The sequence below is a fragment of the Thalassophryne amazonica genome, chromosome 17 (genome assembly GCF_902500255.1).
Source record: "Thalassophryne amazonica chromosome 17, fThaAma1.1, whole genome shotgun sequence".
Classification (NCBI taxonomy): Eukaryota; Metazoa; Chordata; class Actinopteri; order Batrachoidiformes; family Batrachoididae; genus Thalassophryne; species Thalassophryne amazonica.
This window is the reverse complement of record NC_047119.1, coordinates 72784223-72807890: the sequence shown is the minus strand read 5'-3', so window position 1 is coordinate 72807890 and position 23668 is coordinate 72784223. Positions and strand designations below refer to the sequence as shown.

At 42.1% G+C, this 23668-nt stretch overlaps 1 long non-coding RNA gene across 1 annotated transcript; it reads left to right on the top strand.

The window, feature by feature from the left end:
* Positions 1–811: 811 nt before the first annotated feature.
* LOC117529671 lies at positions 812–23415 on the top strand. The gene is made up of 3 exons (XR_004566069.1): positions 812–822; positions 1493–1496; positions 23341–23415. It is a non-coding gene; the product is annotated as an uncharacterized LOC117529671 (long non-coding RNA).
* The last annotated feature ends 253 nt before the right edge of the window (positions 23416–23668 follow it).

Sequence of the window (23668 nt, the reverse complement as noted above, 5' to 3'; positions counted from 1 at the left end):
GCCTACAGGTCTATCACTGAACTGCACTAAAACGGAGGTTCTTTATCGATCTCCCTCTGATACCATCTCCCCACCCATCACTCAGCTTGAAGTAACTGTTGACGGAACCATTGTCAAGGTAATTTCACACTTTAAGTATCTTGGTAGCTACATGGCAAGTGATGTTTCCCTTGATTGTGAGGTAAACAACAGGATCAGCTCTGCCACAACAGCTTTCAGCAAGCTATGCAAGTGTGTCTTTGACAACCACGATCTTGAGTTGGAAACCAAAATACGAGTCTATCAAGCCATCATTTCACCAACACTTCTGTATGGCTCTGAAACGTGGACTACCTATCATTATCAAGTGAAACAACTTGAGAAATTCCACCAAAGATTTCTTCGGACAATCATGAATGTAAAATGGTATGATCATGTCACCAATGCTGTAGTACTTGACCGAGCTTGCCTGACAAGTATTGACACTATGTTACAGCAAAACAGACTGACATAGTGTTGTGTGTTGGGGGGGTTTGGCTGGACGTTTTGGTGTTCTTTTCTTTTCTTTGCTCTCCAGGTGGTATGCAAACTGGTTTTTGTCTGTGGAGAAGGTGCTGGCAGAAGAATCCTTCACCCTCATCAGCATGATTTGCAGCACCTGTGGATGATGCTCACGTGCAAACTTAAAGACTTTCAGCTGAAGCAGATAATGAGATGGCGTTCTGCATTTAAGCCATGAGTGATTCAAGCAGAATTGCCGGGAACTCGACCTTGTGACGTTCGTTTGTGAGACGCTGAGGACCGCGCCTGGGTTTGACACATCGTGCCTGTGAAGGAGGACGGGTGAGGGACACATGCTGTCAGCACACATCAGAGGTGATTGATTGTCTGAATAAGTGTTAATAGTAATTTGGTATTTTGTTACGCAGTATATTTGAACATTGATGAGAATTGTGCAGCTCGCTTCTCACGGCCGTGGCGTGCGGACTGATGATCCTCCACCTGTTGTGAGAAGCTGCTCATTTACATAAAGCTTAAATTCAGACCTGAATGTGTTGCTAATAGTGTGTGCCTTTGAAGGATATTAGCTGTAGCTGCTGACTTACCTCACCTTTTCTATCCTTCACAGAGTCAGTTTGTCGTGTCCACCTGGGGGGTGTTTGGCGGTGAACGTGAGTCCAGAAGCGCCGGGCTTCGATCCCTTTGGGTGCTGGAAAGTGCGCCGTCCTTCACTCCGCCAGACAAATGCGCTTTTATGTTTGTACACTGAGTATTGCACAAGAGGGGGAAAATAAACTTGTTTTCTTTTTTGGAACCGCTTTCTGGTTATTTAGCGCTGGGTTCAGTCAGACGCAGGTCCGCTCCTCAACCCGCGTTGGCACATAACACATAGTATGGACATGTGGTTAGAATGGATGCATAACATCTTCCAAAAGAACTTCTCTTCAGCCAACTTTCTATTGGATCACTTTGTGTTGGCGCTCCTAAGAAGAGGTACAAGGATGTCCTTAAGGGAAGTTAAATACTGCAAGATTGCTGACTGGGCTACAGCCCCAGAAGATAGATTGGTTTGGAGGAGAACAGTTTGTGATGACATCGAGACCTTTGAGACCAATAGACGGAAAGCTGAAGAGGAAAGACGCGCAAGACGGATAGCTGTTGAAGCTCTGAAACAATTGACAGCCTCCTAGTTAGATGCCTGGATGAATTTCTTCTAGACCGCCATGCTCGTGTTGAGTGGCAGTGATGATGATGATGACAAGGTGCCAAGAGAAGAGTTGTGGTATTGTATGAGGAAGTCTGGAGTGGCACTGATGTGAGGGTAGTGCAGGACATGTACAAGGAAAATGTGACAGCGGTGAGATGTGCAGTAGGAATGACAGACTCATTCAAGGTAGAGGTGGGATTACACCAAGGATCAGCTCTGAGTCCTTTCTTGTTTGCAATGTTGATGGACAGGTTGACTGATGAGATCAGACAGGAGTCTCCATGAACTATGATCTTTGCAGATGCCATTGTGATTTGTAGGGAGAGTAGATAGCAGGTTGAGTCTAGCCTGGAGAGGTGGAGATATGGTCTGGAGTGAAGGTGAATGAAAGTCAGCAGAAGCAAGACTGAGTCCATGTGTGTGAATGAGAGTGAGCCCGGCGGAATTTTGCAGTTACAAGGAATAGAAGTGGTGAAAGTAGATGCGATACTTTAAATACTTGGTCATCTGTCCAAAGTAATGGAGAGTGTGGTAGAGAGGTGAAGAAAAGAGTACAGGCAGGGTGGAGTGGGTGGAGAAAGGTGGCAGGAGTGATTTGTGACCAAAGAATATCAGCAATTGTGAAGCAGAAAGTTTACAAGACAGTAGTGAGACCAGCTATGTTGGACGGCTTAGAGATGGTGGCACTCACAAAAAGACAGGAGACAGAGCTGAGGATGCTGTGATCTTCTTTGGGAGTGACAAGGCTGGACAGAATTATGAATTAACCTATCAGGGTATAGCGCAGGTAGGATGGTTTGGAGACAAAGTCAGAGAGGTGAGACTGAGATGGTTTGGACATGTGCAGAGGAGGGACCCAGGGTATATAGTGAGAAGGATGCTGAGGATGGAGCCACCAGGCAGGAAGAGAAGAGGGAGGCCAAAGAGGAGGTTAATGGATGTGCTGAGGGATGACATAAAGGTGGTTGGTGTGTCAAGGAAAGATGCAGAGGACAGGGTGAGATGGAAACAACTGATCTGTTGTGGCGACCCTTAATGGGAGCAGTTGAAATAACAAGCAGTGGTCTTGCTTGTTATTAACTTTCACATCCATAAATTAAAAGCCAAGAGGATTCTCTGTGCATGCATGCATGCGTGCATGTGTATGACTTCGATCCCGGAAAAACTGGGGAGAGCTGACATTTTCCGTTTGGTATGTTTGTGTATTTTGAGTCAAGGATAAACGCTGTGAAAATGGAAAGTTAACAGGACTAATATTTTTGGAGAAATTAAGGATATTAGCTAACAACAGTGAACAATGGATGTTGATAATTATTATTATTAACCTTCATTTAACCAGATAAAAACCCGTTGAGATCAAGACCTCTTTTACAAGGTCAACCTGGCCAAGAAAGACAGCAGCACACATCATAATAGACAAAATAAACAACAAGAAAATGATTTTAAAAATATAAAATACAAGTAATTAACAAATAAAGCACAGTAATTTTGTCACAGTATCAATATATAAGTTAATAAAATTAAATTATGTGCTCAGACACAGGGTGGCAGCCCTCAAACACTTTGGTGGACACTGGTGGTCAGGGAAGCCGTCTGATTGAAGATGGAATCCTTCTGGGATACAACTCTGGAAGCAGTTGCAAGGTCCTGACAGGACTGAAGGGTGGCAGCCACTGTTGTAGAACCATGCAGGAGGATTTTCGAATGGTGCCATTTGAAAATCTGACACACCTCAGGAGAGGAAAACGGGGAACCATCCAAGCTGTCTACAGCAAGCATGGGACTCTGTTGACCTGAATTGAGGAGGTAATCTGGTGCTGGAAGGAACACTTTGAGGAACTCCTGCATCAGACTTAAAAAATGCTGGGTCAGGGTGTGGAGGGACTGTTTTGCATGAGACCTCTCTTCAACATTGTGCTGGGACAGTGCCTTAGGAGTCACAAGTTGGGCTGTACTCCCCATTTGTAAAATGGGACTAGAAAATGTGTGCCAATTACAGGGGCATCACACTACTCAGCCTCTCTGGTAAAGTCTACTCCAGGGTTCTGGAAAGGCTAATAGTCAAACCTCAGACTGAAAATGAACAATGCAGGTTCCATCCTCTTTGTGGAACAACTGACCAGCTGTTCACTCTCACAAGAATCCTGGAGGATGCCTGGAAATATGCCCATCCAGCCTACATGTGTTTTTTTTTTTTATTTGAAGAAGGTATATGATCGGGTACCCCAGGAGATACTGTCAGAGTTGCTGTAGGTGTATGGAATGAAGGGGTCACTTCTAAGGGCCATCCAATCTTGGTACTCACAAAGCTAGACCTGTGTTAGGGTTCTTGGCAGTAAGTCAGACTTGTTTCCAGTGGGGGTTGACCTCCAACAGTCTGCGCCTTGTTACCTATCCTGTTTGTGATATTCATGGATGGGATATTAAGGCATAGTCCAGAGAAGAGGGTTTTGAGATTGGTGGGCTCATGGTCTTATTACTGCTTTTTGCAGATGATGTGATCCTGTTGGCTTAATTAAACTGTGATCTCCAGCACTCACTAGGTTGGTTCACAGCCAAGTGTGGAGTGGCTGGGACTAGGATCAGCACCTTTAAATCTGAGGCCATGGTTCTCAGCAGGAAACCGATGGATTGCCTACACCAGGAAGGGAATGATATCTTGCTCCAAGTGAAGGAATTAAAGTACCTTGGGGGTTTTGTTCAACAGTGACTGGACAATGGACCATGAGCTTGGCTGGAGAGTCAGCGCAGCAGGGATGGTATTGCATTTGCTCTGCTGTGATGAAAAGGTAGTTGAACCAAAAGGCGAAGATCTCGATCCACTGGTAAATCTACATTCCTACTCTCCCCTAAGGTCATGAGGGTTGGGTCATGACCGAAAGAACTAGATTGTGGTTACAAGCAGGCAAAATCAGTTTCCTCAGGAGAGTGGGTGGTGGTTCCCTTAGAGACAGGGCGGGAGGTTTGGCCATTCGTGAGGAGCCCGGAGTAGAGCCACTCCTCCTTCACATTGAAAGGAGCCAGCTGCGGTAGTTTGGCCATCATGATGCCTCCTGGGCACCTACCTAGGGAGGTGTTCCAGGCACATCCAGCTGGGAGACCTCGAGGAAGACCCAGGACAAGGTGGAAAGATTTTATCTCCACACTGACCTAGGAATGCCTCGGATCCCTCAGTCAGTGGTAGTTAATGTGGCCCAGGAAAGGGAAGTTCTCATGGTTGGGCTGGTGGGTTTTGTTTGTCGGGATTTTATTGTTTGTTTTTGGTTGTTGGTTTTATGTTCCTTACATTCTCTTGTCCTTTTTTTGGGGTGTTTGGTGTGTCTTACCTGTTGTTGTCCACTTCCCACGCCCCATTTCTGCTCTTTCTCACTTGTTTCCCATTACCTCTGATCACCACCTGTATTTAAGCCTCGCGTTTCCCTCCTGTCATTGCTAGATTGTTTGTGCTTTATGGGTGCATTTCCAGCCTGTCCGCCTGTTTTTTTTTACCTCACCTACCATCTCATCTTTTGGACACTTTGCTGGTTTTTGTTTGCTGTCCAATGTACTGAACTCTGCCTGGTAACCAAGTAAAGTCTTTTGAACTTCCCCCTTTGAGTCTGAGTCTTGCATTTGTCCCCTGCCTTTTCATGTCTGAATTCCTGGCAGAGGTTTGGGGTCCCCTGCTGGAGTTGTTGCCCCCACAACTTGATCTCAGATGTGTGACAAAATTATTTCAAAGTTTCAAAACAATTTGAAAGACAGGTTGGAAGAGATTCAGGTATTTCTTCCTCCACAGTGCAAAATATCATGTGATCCGAGGAATCTGCAGGAATTTCAGTGCATAAATTGCAAGCACACATGCCTAAGCTGTACACTGGTAACCTTTTTTCACTCAGACAGCACTGCTTCAAGAACCGTCATTCATCAATAGCTGATATAACCACAAGGGCATGGGATTACTTTGGGAAACTTTTGTTGAGCACTGAAGTTATTGTACTTGGCCCCACAAATCTTAGAAACATGGTGTCTAACCAGATCCTTACTCTGGATGGCATTACCCTGACCTCTAGTAATACTGTGAGAAATCTTGGAGTCATTTTTGATCAGGATATGTCATTCAAAGCGCATATTAAACAAATATGTAGGACTGCTTTTTTGCATTTACGCAATATCTCTAAAATTAGAAAGGTTTTGTCTCAGAGTGATGCTGAAAAACTAATTCATGCATTTATTTCCTCTAGGCTGGACTATTGTAATTCATTATTATCAGGTTGTCCTAAAAGTTCCCTGAAAAGCCTTCAGTTAATTCAAAATGCTGCAGCTAGAGTACTGACGGGGACTAGAAGGAGAGAGCATATCTCACCCATATTGGCCTCTCTTCATTGGCTTGCTGTTAATTCTAGAATAGAATTTAAAATTCTTCTTCTTACTTATAAGGTTTTGAATAATCAGGTCCCATCTTATCTTAGGGACCTCATAGTACCATATCACCCCAATAGAGCGCTTCGCTCTCAGACTGCAGGCTTACTTGTAGTTCCTAGGGTTTTTAAGAGTAGAATGGGAGGCAGAGCCTTCAGCTTTCAGGCTCCTCTCCTGTGGAACCAGCTCCCAATTCGGATCAGGGAGACAGACACCCTCTCTACTTTTAAGATTAGGCTTAAAACTTTCCTTTTTGCTAAAGCTTATAGTCAGGGCTGGATCAGGTGACCCTGAACCATCCTTTAGTTATGCTGCTATAGACTTAGACTGCTGGGGGGTTCCCATGATGCACTGAATGTTTCTTTCTCTTTTTGCTCTGTATGCACCACTCTGCATTTAATCATTAGTGACTGATCTCTGCTCCCCTCCACAGCATGTATTTTTCCTGGTTCTCTCCCTCAGCCCCAATCAGTCCCAGCAGAAGACTGCCCCTCCCTGAGCCTGGTTCTGCTGGAGGTTTCTTCCTGTTAAAAGGGAGTTTTTCCTTCCCACTGTCGCCAAGTGCTTGCTCACAGGGGGTCGTTTTGACCGTTGGGGTTTTACATAATTATTGTATGGCCTTGCCTTACAATATAAAGCGCCTTGGGGCAACTGTTTGTTGTGATTTGGCGCTATATAAATAAAATTGATGATGATGATGAAATGCAACTTAAATATTTACTGTGTGAAAAACAAGCCTTTTGTTCAAGTTGTCTAGAAGCAGCACTGATGTCTGTGTTGGACCATCACATAGTGGAAATCTGCATTGTGGTCAAACAAAGCAGCATTCCAGATTTTTTTTTATGGAAGAAATGGAGAGTGTGTGGTCTGGATCAAAGACCAAATGGTCCATCCAGCCTGGTATCAATTTCAAGTCCAAAAAATAGGGTCTGTCATGATATGGGATTGTGTGGGACTTTGGCATAGTTCATTTACGCTCTGTGATGGTAGAATGACTACAGAAAAGTACACTGACATTTTACAGCAACATATACTGCCTTCAATACAAAATCTTTTCCACGGATGTCTGTGCAGTTTTCAACAACACAATACAAAATCAGGGCAGCACAATTTCTTCAAGTTTAGCATTTTCAGTGAGAAGGTTCCAGGTTTGAGTTGGACCTGGGTGGTTTTTGTGTGGAGTATGCAAGTTCTCCCAGTACTTGCATGGGATCCCTCCAGGTACTCTGTCTTCCTCCCACTTCTAAAGACAGGAAGGTTAGGTGAACTGGTTACTGTAAGTTGACCGTAGGTATGACCAGGAGTGGAAATGTGTTTGTCTATATGTGTGTGTCGGCCCTGAGATAGATTGGCATCCTGCCCAGGGTGTCCCACGCCTGTTGCCCTGTGTCTGCTGGGATAGGCTTCAGCTCCCCTATGAGGGTTGCCCAGCAACCATCCTGACAAAGTTGAAGAAATCACAAATGTGTGTGACATCTCACACCAGAGCATGTCCACATATAATAGTAGCAAACCTATCACAAACACATACACACACACATGCACCCACCCACAAGAGCTTCAGTCTTTTAAGATGCTCTGGCCATTGTCCAGCTATCACTATTCGGACCTTGTCAAAGTTACTCACTTTGTTATTCACTTCAGCTGTCAGTGGCCACATACTTCAGGCTGATCGGTCACCTGTATGTCGCCTGTCCCTGAAGAGGGGTTGGGGGTTGAGAGAGGAGATAGGCTGCCCTGTCATGTTAACATTTTGCTGGACAATATATTGCCTCTGAAAATATTTAGATGGATGATAATATTTCAATAACATTATATTGTCAATGTTGTTTTAAGACCAATGTTTTCCACTGATATGAAAATAATCACTCACTCACTCACTCATCTTCAACTGTTTACTGTTGTGTGGGCCGCCAGAAGAGGAGGTACTGCTGGCCCACCACCAGAGGGCGCCCTGCCTGAAGTGCGGGCTTCAGGCACGAGAGGGCGCTGGCCACGGACACAGCCGGGGGTGACAGCTGTCACTCATTATATCATGACAGCTGTCATCCATCTACACTTCATCATTCCACTCCATAAAAACCGGACGTCATCTCCACCTCGTTGCCGAAATATCTACCTGTGAAGGTAATATTCTCAGCCTTAACACTAAACTGTGTCTTAGTCTGAACTCTTTTTGCAGCCGCTTTCCTGTGGTGTTCCCTATCTGAGAGATTGGCGTTTGGTGTGATCAGCGACGGCTTCGCTTCACACCCCAACCAGATAAGTGGTTAGACAGGAGCTGCACGAGTGTGTGTTAGAGGTGGAATTCCCACCATTGTTGTTACTGGGTGTGCACGCACCCACATATGGCTGTTTTTGCTCCTCGCCAGCAGTACCAGATCCGACACTCGGAGACGGTGGCCACCTGGGGACTCGGAACTTGGTGGCTCCAGTATTCTCCAGGTTCGGTGGCGGAGGAAATCGTGTGGTTCCGGTTCTTCTCAGGACAGACATCTTCTATCCTCGAGCCTGCCCACACGTCACCTTTGTGGATTGACTGTTTGCTCAAATTCTGTAATCCTCTGTGTTTTTGTTGTGCTCTTTCACAACAGTAAAGTGTTCATATTCGACTCTTTCATTGTCCGATCATTTGCGCCCCCTGTTGTGGGTCCGTGTCACTACACTTTCCCAACATTTACTCCAGTTAAGGGTCATGGGGGTGGAGCCTATCCCAGCAGTCAGAGGGGATAAGGCAGGATACACCTGGGACATTTTCTCATTTTAATTTCCTGCACTTTCAATTCATATCATTATAGAAACTTTGCAAGTCAAATGTGCTACATGTCATGCTGCCTATCAGTGTGTGTGCTATGTGCATTCTCTAGTCCGTCGCAAACGCGATATGTTTTTTTTATGTATTTCCACATGAGGACAGCAAGCACACACACGCGCATGTCCGTGAAAACAAGGTACATGTTCTGCAGCTGTGATGTCCAGGACCAGAGCTGTCAACACCCGCTGCTGTTGGCAGCCAGCCACACCCCTGTCCATTCAGCACACAGACCAAGGTGTCACTCTGTGATCAGATGAGAGGCACCTCACCGGTGCAGGGGTGTGCAAACCACACGCATGCACATGTTGTGGGGGGAGCCAACATTCTGGCATGCCACATGCATACTTCACAGTCGTGGGAGCACTTAGACACATTTCTCCACCAACTCAAAAGTGATTGTCTGCTGACTGTTTTCGTGCTAATAGTGTGAATGGGCACACATTTTCTAAGTGCCAAGCGGCGGTGTTAGATGTTCATGTGTATTACCTGGCCGACACCTGCTGCGAGAGGTATCAAATGGGCTCTCACAGGGCACACTCTGTCTTTCAGCTGCTGGTGTGCGCAGACAGTTGTAGTAACAGGTGTACGAGGCATTGGAGGCAGCTACAATTTTACACGTATTGCATACAATACTTGTTTCATTGCCAATTCAATCACATTCTTACTATCTGTGAAAGGGTCCTAAAAGTGACAAAATATTGAGGACAGTCTGGTGCAACACATATAAGGGCCCCTTCACACATATTATGCATAAGTACAACTCAGGGCGACTCATGGTGGAACAGCTTGTATGAGGGAACAATGAAAACATTGAGTCGATGGACAGGTGTGCACGATGCCGCTGCGATGGATTGTGCATGCGGGAACACAGTAGCTGCTGTAAAGAAACATAAAAAATACATGCTGCAACAGTTTCATGCACGTGGGAACACAGTGTAACCATATTGCACAGCCGCTGTGAAAATAAAAAAAATCACATGCAACCAACAGGATTCGAACCTGCACTTTCCAAAAGCTCTGACTGCCAGTCAGAAACTTTACCACTGAGCTACTATCACTGTCCTGTGAAAGGTGCAGGAAAATGTGTGATATCAAGAAGGACATAGATGTATTTAAAAAAACATGAAACCACACACCATATAAAAACACTCTGTAGATGACCTATGCTTACAGAGGTACAGTCATGAAATGACATAAATGAGAAGCAGTTCACTCTTATCATGTCCACATCTACTGGTCTGATGTGTCCAACCAGCCCTGCGTGCATGTCCTGCGCGACACGTGTTTTGTGGACAGTGTGCCGCAGGACTGACAATGCGTCATGCTCACGTGGGTGATGTGACATTCAGATTGCCCGCTGCATGCATCCATCTGACAGTCTGGATCACCTGGGGCAGCTTGTCAATGTACGTGGTGTATGCACACTCGCTGCAGCCCATTGCAACAGCAATATATGTTTTTATGCATGTCCACGTGATGACAGCAAGCAGACACATGCATGTCACAGTGGACAGTTGTCCGTCCAAACACGGTACGTGTTCTCCAGCTGTGATGTCCAGAACCACAGATCTCCACATATCCCCTGTGAGTTCAATGCACACACCAACATGTCACTGTGTCTGTTTGCAAAGCCACACTTGTGGGGCACTTAGACAAATTTCACATCCAGCTCGACAGTGATTGTCTGCTGACTGTTGTTGTGTTAATAGCATGAATGGCCACAAATTTTCTTAGTGCCTTGTGAGCAGTGTAAGATGTGCAAGCGTGTCACCTAGAATTTGGCCGACACATGCTGCAGGAGGGTTCGATGGGCTTTCACAGTGCACACTCATTCAGCCGCTGGTGTGCACAAATAGTTCTAGCAACACGTGTACGAGGCATTGGAGGCAGCTCTGATTTTACACGTATTGCACACGATTTCTGCTTCATTGCATGGAGCTGTATATAAGAACTAGAGATTGCAGTAGTGCTGAGACATGTGCCGACAAGGAGGCGTGATCGCCATTTTAATTCTGAGCAAGTTAGTGATTTGCGTGCATAGAAGTTCAAGAAACAGGTGGAATATGCCAGAAAGCTGCACATGTTGGCAAAGCCACAAACGGAGGAACAAGGGAGACAATATTTCCTTCCATAAGTAAGTGCTTTTGGTTATTCTTGTCACTTTGTCCATGATATTTGGGTGATAAACAGCTGTATGTTTCCTGCCGTACCTGTGTTGCCCGATGACACGGACCATTAACTCTTCACTTATGTCAATAAGTGATATTTTTTCACTGCTAGACCAATGTCTAGTTAAAATACTTATCGTTAATGATTAAAATTGTTTGACAATATTGGGGATTTTTCTTTAATTTGCACCTTAAAATAATGAGATTATAATGACCCGCACTGTGCCGCTCACAGTCCCACCCACACACAGAGATGTGTACACACACCACTGACTTCATGAATGAAACTCGGTCAATAAAAGATAATTGTGTAAAAACATATATATATATATATATATATATATATATATATATATATATATATATATATATATATATATATATATATATATATATATATATATATATATATATCAATCAATTTTATTTATATAGCGCCAAATCACAACAAACAGTTGCCCCAAGGCGCTTTATATTGTAAGGCAAGGCCATACAATAATTATGTAAAACCACAACGGTCAAAACGACACCCTGTGAGCAAGCACTTGGCTACAGTGGGAAGGAAAAACTCCCTTTTAACAGGAAGAAACCTCCAGCAGAACCAGGCTCAGGGAGGGGCAGTCTTCTGCTGGGACTGGTTGGGGCTGAGGGAGAGAACCAGGAAAAAGACATGCTGTGGAGGGGAGCAGAGATCGATCACTAATGATTAAATGCAGAGTGGTGCATACAGAGCAAAAAGAGAAAGAAACAGTGCATCATGGGAACCCCCCAGCAGTCTACGTCTATAGCAGCATAACTAAGGGATGGTTCAGGGTCACCTGATCCAGCCCTAACTATAAGCTTTAGCAAAAAGGAAAGTTTTAAGCCTAATCTTAAAAGTAGAGAGGGTGTCTGTCTCCCTGATCTGAATTGGGAGCTGGTTCCACAGGAGAGGAGCCTGAAAGCTGAAGGCTCTGCCTCCCATTCTACTCTTACAAACCCTAGGAACTACAAGTAAGCCTGCAGTCTGAGAGCGAAGCGCTCTATTGGGGTGATATGGTACTACGAGGTCCCTAAGATAAGATGGGACCTGATTATTCAAAACCTTATAAGTAAGAAGAAGAATTTTAAATTCTATTCTAGAATTAACAGGAAGCCAATGAAGAGAGGCCAATATGGGTGAGATATGCTCTCTCCTTCTAGTCCCCGTCAGTACTCTAGCTGCAGCATTTTGAATTAACTGAAGGCTTTTTAGGGAACTTTTAGGACAACCTGATAATAATGAATTACAATAGTCCAGCCTAGAGGAAATAAATGCATAAATTAGTTTTTCAGCATCACTCTGAGACAAGACCTTTCTGATTTTAGAGATATTGCGTAAATGCAAAAAAGCAGTCCTACATATTTGTTTAATATGCGCTTTGAATGACATATCCTGATCAAAAATGACTCCAAGATTTCTCACAGTATTACTAGAGGTCAGGGTAATGCCATCCAGAGTAAGGATCTGGTTAGACACCATGTTTCTAAGATTTGTGGGGCCAAGTACAATAACTTCAGTTTTATCTGAGTTTAAAAGCAGGAAATTAGAGGTCATCCATGTCTTTATGTCTGTAAGACAATCCTGCAGTTTAGCTAATTGGTGTGTGTCCTCTGGCTTCATGGATAGATAAAGCTGGGTATCATCTGCGTAACAATGAAAATTTAAGCAATACCGTCTAATAATACTGCCTAAGGGAAGCATGTATAAAGTGAATAAAATTGGTCCTAGCACAGAACCTTGTGGAACTCCATAATTAACTTTAGTCTGTGAAGAAGATTCCCCATTTACATGAACAAATTGTAATCTATTAGACAAATATGATTCAAACCACCGCAGCGCAGTGCCTTTAATACCTATGGCATGCTCTAATCTCTGTAATAAAATTTTATGGTCAACAGTATCAAAAGCAGCACTGAGGTCTAACAGAACAAGCACAGAGATGAGTCCACTGTCCGAGGCCATAAGAAGATCATTTGTAACCTTCACTAATGCTGTTTCTGTACTATGATGAATTCTAAAACCTGACTGAAACTCTTCAAATAGACCATTCCTCTGCAGATGATCAGTTAGCTGTTTTACAACTACCCTTTCAAGAATTTTTGAGAGAAAAGGAAGGTTGGAGATTGGCCTATAATTAGCTAAGATAGCTGGGTCAAGTGATGGCTTTTTAAGTAATGGTTTAATTACTGCCACCTTAAAAGCCTGTGGTACATAGCCAACTAACAAAGATAGATTGATCATATTTAAGATTGAAGCATTAAATAATGATAGGGCTTCCTTGAGCAGCCTGGTAGCAATGGAGTCTAATAGACATGTTGATGGTTTGGATAAAGTAACTAATGAAAATAACTCAGACAGAACAATCGGAGAGAAAGAGTCTAACCAAATACCGGCATCACTGAAAGCAGCCAAAGATAACGATACATCTTTGGGATGGTTATGAGTAATTTTTTCTCTAATAGTTAAAATTTTGTTAGCAGAGAAAGTCATGAAGTCATTACTAGTTAAAGTTAATGGAATACTCAGCTCAATAGAGCTCTGACTCTTTGTCAGCCTGGCTACAGTGCTGAAAAGAAACCTGGGGTTGTTCTTATTTTCTTCAATTAGTGATGAGTAGAAAGATGTCCTAGCTTTACAGATGGCTTTTTTTATAGAGCAACAGACTCTTTTTCCAGGCTAAGTGAAGATCTTCTAAATTAGTGAGACGCCATTTCCTCTCCAACTTACGGGTTATCTGCTTTAAGCTACGAGTTTGTGAGTTATACCACGGAGTCAGGCACTTCTGATTTAAAGCTCTCTTTTTCAGAGGAGCTACAGCATCCAAAGTTGTCTGCAATGAGGATGTAAAACTATTGACGAGATACTCTATCTCACTTACAGAGTTTAGGTAGCTACTCTGCTCTGTGTTGGTATATGGCATTAGAGAACATAAAGAAGGAATCATATCCTTAAACCTAGTTACAGCGCTTTCTGAAAGACTTCTAGTGTAATGAAACTTATTCCTCACTGCTGGGTAGTCCATCAGAGTAAATGTAAATGTTATTAAGAAATGATCAGACAGAAGGGAGTTTTCAGGGAATACTGTTAAGTCTTCTATTTCCATACCATAAGTCAGAACAAGATCTAAGATATGATTAAAGTGGTGGGTGGACTCATTTACTTTTTGAGCAAAGCCAATAGAGTCTAATAATAGATTAAATGCAGTGTTGAGGCTGTCATTCTCAGCATCTGTGTGGATGTTAAAATCGCCCACTATAATTATCTTATCTGAGCTAAGCACTAAGTCAGACAAAAGTTCTGAAAATTCACAGAGAAACTCACAGTAACGACCAGGTGGATGATAGATAATAACAAATAAAACTGGTTTTTGGGACTTCCAATTTGGATGGACAAGACTAAGAGTCAAGCTTTCAAATGAATTAAAGCTCTGTCTGGGTTTTTGATTAATTAATAAGCTGGAATGGAAGACTGCTGCTAATCCTCCGCCTCGGCCCGTGCTACGAGCATTCTGACAGTTAGTGTGACTCGGGGGTGTTGACTCATTTAAACTAACATATTCATCCTGCTGTAACCAGGTTTCTGTTAGGCAGAATAAATCAATATGTTGATCAATTATTATATCATTTACCAACAGGGACTTAGAAGAGAGAGACCTAATGTTTAATAGACCACATTTAACTGTTTTAGTCTGTGGTGCAGTTGAAGGTGCTATATTATTTTTTCTTTTTGAATTTTTATGCTTAAATAGATTTTTTGCTGGTTATTGGTGGTCTGGGAGCAGGCACCGTCTCTACGGGGATGGGGTAATGAGGGGATGGCAGGGGGAGAGAAGCTGCAGAGAGGTGTGTAAGACTACAACTCTGCTTCCTGGTCCCAACCCTGGATAGTCACGGCTTGGAGGATTTAAGAAAATTGGCCAGATTTCTAGAAATGAGAGCTGCTCCATCCAAAGTGGGATGGATGCCGTCTCTCCTAACAAGACCAGGTTTTCCCCAGAAGCTTTGCCAATTATCTATGAAGCCCACCTCATTTTTTGGACACCACTCAGACAGCCAGCAATTCAAGGAGAACATGCGGCTAAACATGTCACTCCCGGTCCGATTGGGGAGGGGCCCAGAGAAAACTACAGAGTCCGACATTGTTTTTGCAAAGTTACACACCGATTCAATGTTAATATATATATATATATATATATATATATATATATATATATATATAATGGCCCAGTCACACGGCACACAACAATTCCTGAACGAAGGGAAAAAGTAAAAAAAGTTACAATTCGTTGAGAAAAGGTGGACGAAAGAGCTTTATCACTGAACAACCTGTGAAACAAGAGTGCAAAAGGGATGAAAGAGGAACTTAACAAAACTGAAGCTAATGATCTCTACGCTTTAAATGAAATGTGCCTGGAGCCACAGCTGGAGCAGTGTGTGCCTGCATCTCTGCGTTCCAGGACTTGGCGCTGGGACGGAGCTCATAGTGCCGAGTCCTGGAGAAACGGCAAACAGAAGCTGTGGAGATCTGTGTGCACGTCAGATGACCACCTGCTCTGGTTCCTCGTCCAGAACAAAAGAGGGATCATGTTCATCATCAGAATCCACACTGGCTGTGGACACGCTGCACGCTCCATCTCGCTCCAATTAAAAAACAAAACAAAACAAAAAACAACTCTGGTGTGCTGTGGTCACTGCTGTATCACTGTATTACGTTACTAAGACATATATATTGATTTATAACAGAAAACTGTCAAAAGGGAGAATAAATATAAATATAAGTGTAAAGATGATTGAATATATCAGAGTAGTAAATTAATCAGTGCGTGTGAACGTGCACATTGACTCACATGTGCTGGTGGTGATGGTGTTATTTCCACCAGCTGATCACTGATCCACAACGTGAATTCTTCCTTCCAGAACAACTCTTTATGTCATCATTTTGATTCATCTGCCTGTTGCCACATGTACAGAAGGGCTGGATTATCATTCCTACACTCACATTGTTATAGTTAATACAAAATAATAAGCGCATGCAGGAGCTGCTGCGGCTAATGCTGCATTCAAGTACCGTCGGAAATTACACAACTTTTTGTTGTTTCAAATTCAGCAGTTGCTTGTGGCAAAATAATTAATTATATCCACAAAAAAGATTAATTCTGGCCTATGTAAGGTGCCTGAGCCCAGTGAAGCTGCCCCCCCCCCCCCCCAGATTTAAAAAAAAATCCAAGCAAGCAGGCTGAGTTTGCCCTGTAATTTCTGATGGTACATGAACGCAGAAGCAGCCTCAGCGCTCAGAAACCGACTTCTGCACTGTGTGAAAACATTCAGCTGCTCCAACGAAGTCAAATTAAACAATAATGTTACAAAAACTAAACAAACAATTAAAAAACGTCCAGAACGACAGCAAAACGAAACAGATGAATTGAGGTTTTCGTTGCCCTTCGTTCAAATTTTTCAACAGTTTAAAAATCCTGACAAAGTGCCAGCTGCAGGAACGAGGCTGCGCGAAGGTTAAACAATGCCAAAGAAAGTCAGCGAAAGTCCAGATTTCTTGTTTTGTCAGGGCTTCGTTGCCCTTGGTTAGGTACCATGTGACTGGACCACAAATGTATTGTAATGGTTTTAGGAGCCGCGCTGCGTTGAACAGCAGCTGCAGCAGGACGCCTCAGTTTAGCAGCTTGAACAGCGCAGATCCGTGTAACTTTCAACCAGGGCCGTAGGTTTGCATATGGACCATAGGGACAAGTCACAACCATTATTTTGGGATGGCAAAATAGTCCCTACCAATATTTAGCATTTTTGTTTATATAACAAAATCATTCACTATTTTTTTTGCGAACTCGATACTATAATTTTAGTCGTCACGTTTTGTGTTTTCGACGTGTCAGAGTGACACGGTTACCCATGTTGCAATTTCATTGGCTCACGTTCTTCTCACATGGACGTAAACAAAGCGCATCTCGTGGCAGGCAGCGCTTCATTTGTAAAGTGGGAGGTCCCGGAGCGCAGAGGATGGGTGGCTCCGGTGCAGTGTTGCCAGATGTACGATAATTATCGTATTTATACGATAGTTTTGCCATCTGTACGATGTACGATCAATAATGGGAAAAAATCCAATATGTACGATAATTTCAGTTGGTTGCCCAAACACACATCTCTCTCTGACACCCAAGAATCATTTTGCAGGTGTTGCACTCAGGCGGCATCAAAGACACAACACACACAGCTTTGGCCGCCCGGGACAACGTCATTTGAAAGCCCGCCCCCTCTCCATACAAAGTAATGAGTTCCATCCAATCTGTGCCGTGACAGGAAGATTCCCCAACCAACATCTTTTTTTTTTTAAACTTTATTTCAACAAATGCAACAGCAAACGAACAAAACACAAGAGCAAAGAGATATACAAGAAAAATAAAAAAAGTTAAAGTTCCTTATGGAGGTGTCAACATTTTTTCTGTGTTCAACAAAATCTGCACAAGTGGCATCAGATGACGACAGCGACCTCAAGGTTGAATTCGACTCTTTCTAGTCTGGTAATTAACACGTTTGTGTCCCTTCACAGAAAAAAAAAATCTTTCTAGTAGTGCGTTCTAGTTTCCCCATTACTATAATTACTGTTTAAAAATGTGACATAAAATTCTTTGGAAATTAAAAAAACAAAACAAAATGCTAAAATAGCTACGTTGTATGCGTTTTGTTTGTGTACGATAATTTCTCCCAAAATACGATAATTTTGAGGTTTTGGTACGATAGTTTCATATTTCATATCTGGCAACACTGCTCCGGTGCAGAAAAACAAGAAGGGCGGGGCTTGCGAACAATGCTGTGCGCCACACTTAAAATAAACTGCACACACCTTCACAAATGACACTAACACCCTGCCTTTTCCTCAAAAATTACTACATTTATGTTTGCTGTCTGTCTCTGTACTTTTCTGTCACTTTTGCGCTCTTTTTCATACTTTTCCCTCGTTTCAAAAGTCACCGAACGCACTTTACCGTAATATATGCAACATATAGCATACTGTTGGAAAGCACGGGTTCTTGGCTTGCTGTCAGTGTTGAAATTTTTCAGAGTGAGGGCTTACATGAGAACTTACGGTAATGAGAATCAGCGGCGCACTAGTGTGAAACGTCCGTGTTTTTCCTCTGCGTTATGACATCACAGGCTTCGTTTACCGTAATACACCATATATATCATTGGAAATCCCTTTTTTTTTAAAATTAGGTTGCCAGATACCTACAACTGCATTATTGATGAAGAGAATAGATTATACATCTTGGTTGCAAAAACTTTTTTTTTTTTTGTTAGCTCCACAAGTATTTTTTTTGTTGTCTTGTTCTCTCAGGTGTAGGCCTATAGAATAGATTAGTGATTTTGGGTGCAATTTTGTTATTTAAGCTATTTGTTTGTCTGCCTACACACTTAATAATGTAAATAAAGTGTTAAATTATTCAGCATTATGTTGTCATATGTTATGTATTATGCTGTACTTGTGCGTCTAATGGTATGAGTGGGTTAGGGGGTGGTGGTGGGCAGGGGGGCCGGGGGGTGGTATTGTCCCTACCAAAGCTGAGACCAAACCTACGCCCTTGCTTTCAACACTAATATTTGGGAATGTGTGTGTGTCAGAGTAAGTTTAATACTTTCCTGACATAATTTAATGTAATTTAATTTTACAGGCTCATGTATTAACACGTATTTTGCGAGCATTTTTCTGAGTGTGTTCAGTCATGAATCTCCATTCAAAATGCATTAACATCCGGGAACTTCATCAATATTTTGCCCGGTTAGGAGACGTCATGTCGCTGTCCATGAAGGGATGTTTTCGTTTAGTGTGCAGCATTGGGAGTGTGCTCTCCATGCTTCATGGACACTTCATGCACAATTTGACCAAATTCACAGTATGTGTGAAGGTGCCCTTAAATTTCTTTCATTTTGGTACAAATGACAGAAACTCATAAAATGTCACTCTGTACAAATTTAAAAATTTCAGGTCCAGGCGGCAGCATCAATATTCAGCAAATATCCATGAAATTTTACACTAATTTATGTCATATGTTAACTTTTGTGATAAGATGGCACAGTTGTTCTCCTAAACCTGCGCACAGCGCTCTGATCTCATATGGGGACTGTAAGAGTCAATTCCTGAATTGTCAAAAAATGTCTTAAAGGGTTTATTTATTTGTTATTTTTTACAATTCATAATGAAGTCATATGATGACTTTACAGACAGATGTATGTTTGCTTGCACGTTTGCGTCTCGGTGTGCAGATGTGTGCATCAGCCCTCTGATGACTGACGTGTTGGTTCTGTGTTTGTTTTTGGAATATGGTCGTGTTTTTATGGACTCTGCAGAAGGCCGGCGTTAGTCACAGACACTGAGGGTGTAAAATAAGTTTCAGTCTCACGTCAGTGGCTGCATTGTTTCCAGTAGGTGGCGAATCATCAAGATTCATGTTTCACAAATCCACTATATTTAATTCTGAACCATCTCATGTTCGTGGGAACAGGAAACACTGATCAGTCTCCTTGGAAAGCCGTGACACCATGACGTGGGTTTCACTGTCACTCCAACAATCTAATCGCCAACAGTCCTCATCATGTGCCAGGAGGTGTTTCACATTCACCTTTTGTACGACAGAACAAACACCAAATGAAGACACAATGTATTGCCATGCCGACATGCTTAAAAATGGACGGCTTAAAGTCCTCACTGTTTGCCTACTTTCAATGAAGATGTCCATCTGGAGCAGACAGAGGTGCACGAAGATTAATTGAATCTGGGATGCTTCCTGCTCACCGTGGTGTCCGGCGGGCCACAGGGCTGAGCCAAGGCCTGAACCAGCCAAAGTAAAGAGACCATCTCATTAATATATGATTAATAGCAGCCGCTATGGTGATTAATTAGTGTTGGTGACAGTAAACTTTTAACAGGACCCTATGTCATTCCCTGGAATGCCAATTTATCTCCTTAAAGCCTGGTTCCTCGCTCTGGCCATTCACAAAGAGCTAATACGTTTGCATATTCTGTTCTTGTCCGTTTTCATTCAGCCGTGCTTTGGAAGGACTCACCAGGACTGAGGGCTCTCCGACATGATTTATTGCTTTGCTTTTATTATTTGCAGGTTGGAATCTGGAGGTTTTTTGCTTTTCTCTGGCTCTTTGCTACACAGATGTCTCCTGGTTGTGCTTCAGTCTGAGGTTATATGATTTTCTCACAGACATTGATCTGTAAGAAGTCAGTCCTTTGCATACATAACCTGACATGTCGTGTTGGTTGTGCACAGGCGCTGGCGGGCACGCTGGCATGCAGACATATAGCTGTTAACTGTTATTTTTTCCACCACAGGGAACGTCACAGATGGTACCCCCATTCCACAAAGCTGCCAATTTCACAACTTCCCTCATAAAAAGTGACCCGAAAATACAGTTGTCCTCCTCCACATTTAAATGAGCCACTTTGATGGTCGATTACACTGAACATAAGCAGAAATGCAGGAAGTGGAACAAGAAGAAGCAGCTGGAATCTTTGAATGATTTGTTGGTGCTCAAATTGACACTGGCTGTTTAAAGCGCTGCCTCCTCCGTCAGTTCACAAAGAGCAGAAATAATCAGAATATATGGCTTTTAACAGAAAAGCCCATCGTGCTGTCTGTGTGTTTTATTAGGTTTATGGAGGCGGGTGGCGCTCGTGCCGTCTCACCCTCAGCACACTTATACAAATAAAAAGCCTTTTGGGGGAATTTATTGAAAAACTGCAGAGTTTTCATGGTGGCTGTGGAGTAAGTTTTCTTTCGATTATCTTCATTGTTGATAATCTCTTTATCTGTGAGCAGCTACACCTGAAGGTCTGCATCCAAGCCCCTCTGCACTAATCCCATCAGGCCATCCAGGACCTGGCTTCTGCCCTCTCTCTTCCTCTCTCTTATTGAAACACGGCAGAAAAAAAAAACAAATTTACAGCACATCCATTTCATTTCAATAGCTCACATTTTCCCAGCATCCTCTCAGAAGACCAGGGTCTGGGATTCAGAGTTCAGAGTTCAGGTCCAGGCGGACCCACTGTCCAGCACTGCTGTGGACACACACAGGAAACACAGACTAAACAGGCACAGAGACAATCTAGAATAAACATATAACTACAACCCCAATTCCAATGAAGTTGGGACGTTGTGTAAAATATAAATAAAAACAGAACACAAAGATTTGCAAATCCTCTTCAAACTATATTCAATTGAATACACCACAAAGACAAGATATTTAATGTTCAAACTAATAAACTTTATTGTTTTTGTGCAAATATTTGCTCATTTTGAAATGATTGCCTGGAACACATTTCAAAAAAGCTGGGACAGTGGTACGTTTCCCACTGTGTTACATCACCTTTCCTTCTTTTTTTTAATGAACTTTTTATTTACAATTTTTTTTCAAACCAGAACATTCCCTGAGACAAGTACTAAAAACGTACAATAATAATTAAATAACATCAAATAAAAATAGAAATAAAAGTACACTGTATATATATCCATTGCTGCATATGGTACATAGGCACATACGTACATCAATAGATATTACATATTATATAGTACAATAATAAAGATAACACGGCCACACACACACACACACACACACACACACACACACACACACACACACACACACACACACACACACACACACACACACACACACACACACACACACACACACACAAACTACCAGCGAGACAGGAAAGAACAGATTAACTTCATGTCAGAATCAATTCCCAAAACTTTTTACACCCCTATACTTTAATGACGAAAATACTCTTTGACCATAAACCATCTCTGGTTAAAAAGATCCATTTTCATTTGTAATGATGCAGTCCTTTTTTCCATCATATATACTTGTTTTAACCTATGTTTCCATTCAGTTACCGTTAGTGACTTTACATTTTTCCAATTAACAGTAATGAATTTCTTGGCAATCAACAGCAAAATGCATAAAATATATCAACCAATGTAACACAGAATAAAAAAAACCAGTATTAGAGGGGACTTCTCTTTGAAGCATAAAGCTGCTAAGGCTTTACAAAATGTGAAATAACCAAGGGTGCATAGAAATATCAGATGTTAATTTTCAAACTCCTTCCACTGTTGACCATTGATTCCCTTATGACAGCTGTCACTAAGTTTATCCCACATTACGTCTTCTATTATCATATTAGATTCTAATTCCCATTTTCACTTGACATTGTACGTGCTCTGAAATAAATCTATCAAAAGTCTTTTACAGAGATGGGAAATATGTTTGTTTACCGGAAGACTGTTTTCTAAAATTGTTATAAAATATTGCTCTATACCATTTGGGATTTTGCCAATTCTCTCTTTTTCTTTATGATTTGTAACGTATTGCCTAATTTGCAAATATCTATAGAAATCCTTTGAAGGGAGGTCGAACTGTTCTTGATGTTGTGTGAAAGACTTTAAGTGTGCTTCTTCAAATAATTGATTAAAGATAATTATGTAGACCTTTAGCTGCCCATCTCTTAAAACCATAATCCCACATTGAAGGTGGAAAATCTACATTGCCCACTATGGGCATAGCTCGAGAAATTGATCCATTGTCCTTTAACATTCTTTTCACTTCCATCCAAACCTTTATAGTGGGTTTTATCCATTTCTTTCCAATCTTCATTTTGTTGATATGTTTTATATCCATAAAGGGTAGGGTGGATAACTGTACACCTTTAATTTCACCCTGTTCTATTTGAACCCATTTTGCCTCCTCATTTCTGCTAATCCAAGTCACAATTGCTGTGAACTGAGCTGCCCAATAATGCAATTTAAAATTTGGTAGGGCCAAACCTCCTTTATTTTTAGCCAAATGAAGTGTTTTAAGTTTAATTCTGGGTCTCTTGTGTTGCCATATAAATTGAGAGATTAACTTATTTAGCATGTTAAAAATGGAAATTGGAACTCTTACAGGCAGGGACTGGAATAAAAACAGGAGATGAGGAAGCAAGTCCATCCTTACTGTTTCAACTTTGCCAAACAGAGATAAGAGGAGAACTTCCCAGCGAGTTAAATGACTCCTTATTTGTTTAATTAACTTATACTTTGCCTCAAAAAGTTTTGTAGTTTCAGGTGTTATAATAATTCCAGAGTACCTAAATCCCTGTTTAGCCCAGTGAAATGACACCATGCTCAATCCCCTCAATTTGAACGTCTTGTCGTATTGCCTCCGCCAGGGGCTCGATGGGTGAGAGAGAGTCACCTTGTCTCACTCCTCTCTTTATTTCAAAAAAGTCAGAGCAATGTCCATTTAGTCTAATTTTTGATTTGGGGTTCTTGTACAACAGTCTAAACCAACTACTATTTTTTTTTTTTTTTTTTTTTTTTTTTTACCAAAACCCATCTCAATTAATGTTTGTTCTAGAAATTGCCAATCTACCCGATCGAATGCTTTCTCAGCATCTAAACTGAGAAGCATTGATGTTTGTACATCCTTAGCCATCAGTGACTGCAGGTTTAGTGCTCTCCTTATATTATTTGTCCCTTGGCGACCTGAAATAAACCCTGTCTGATCTGGTTT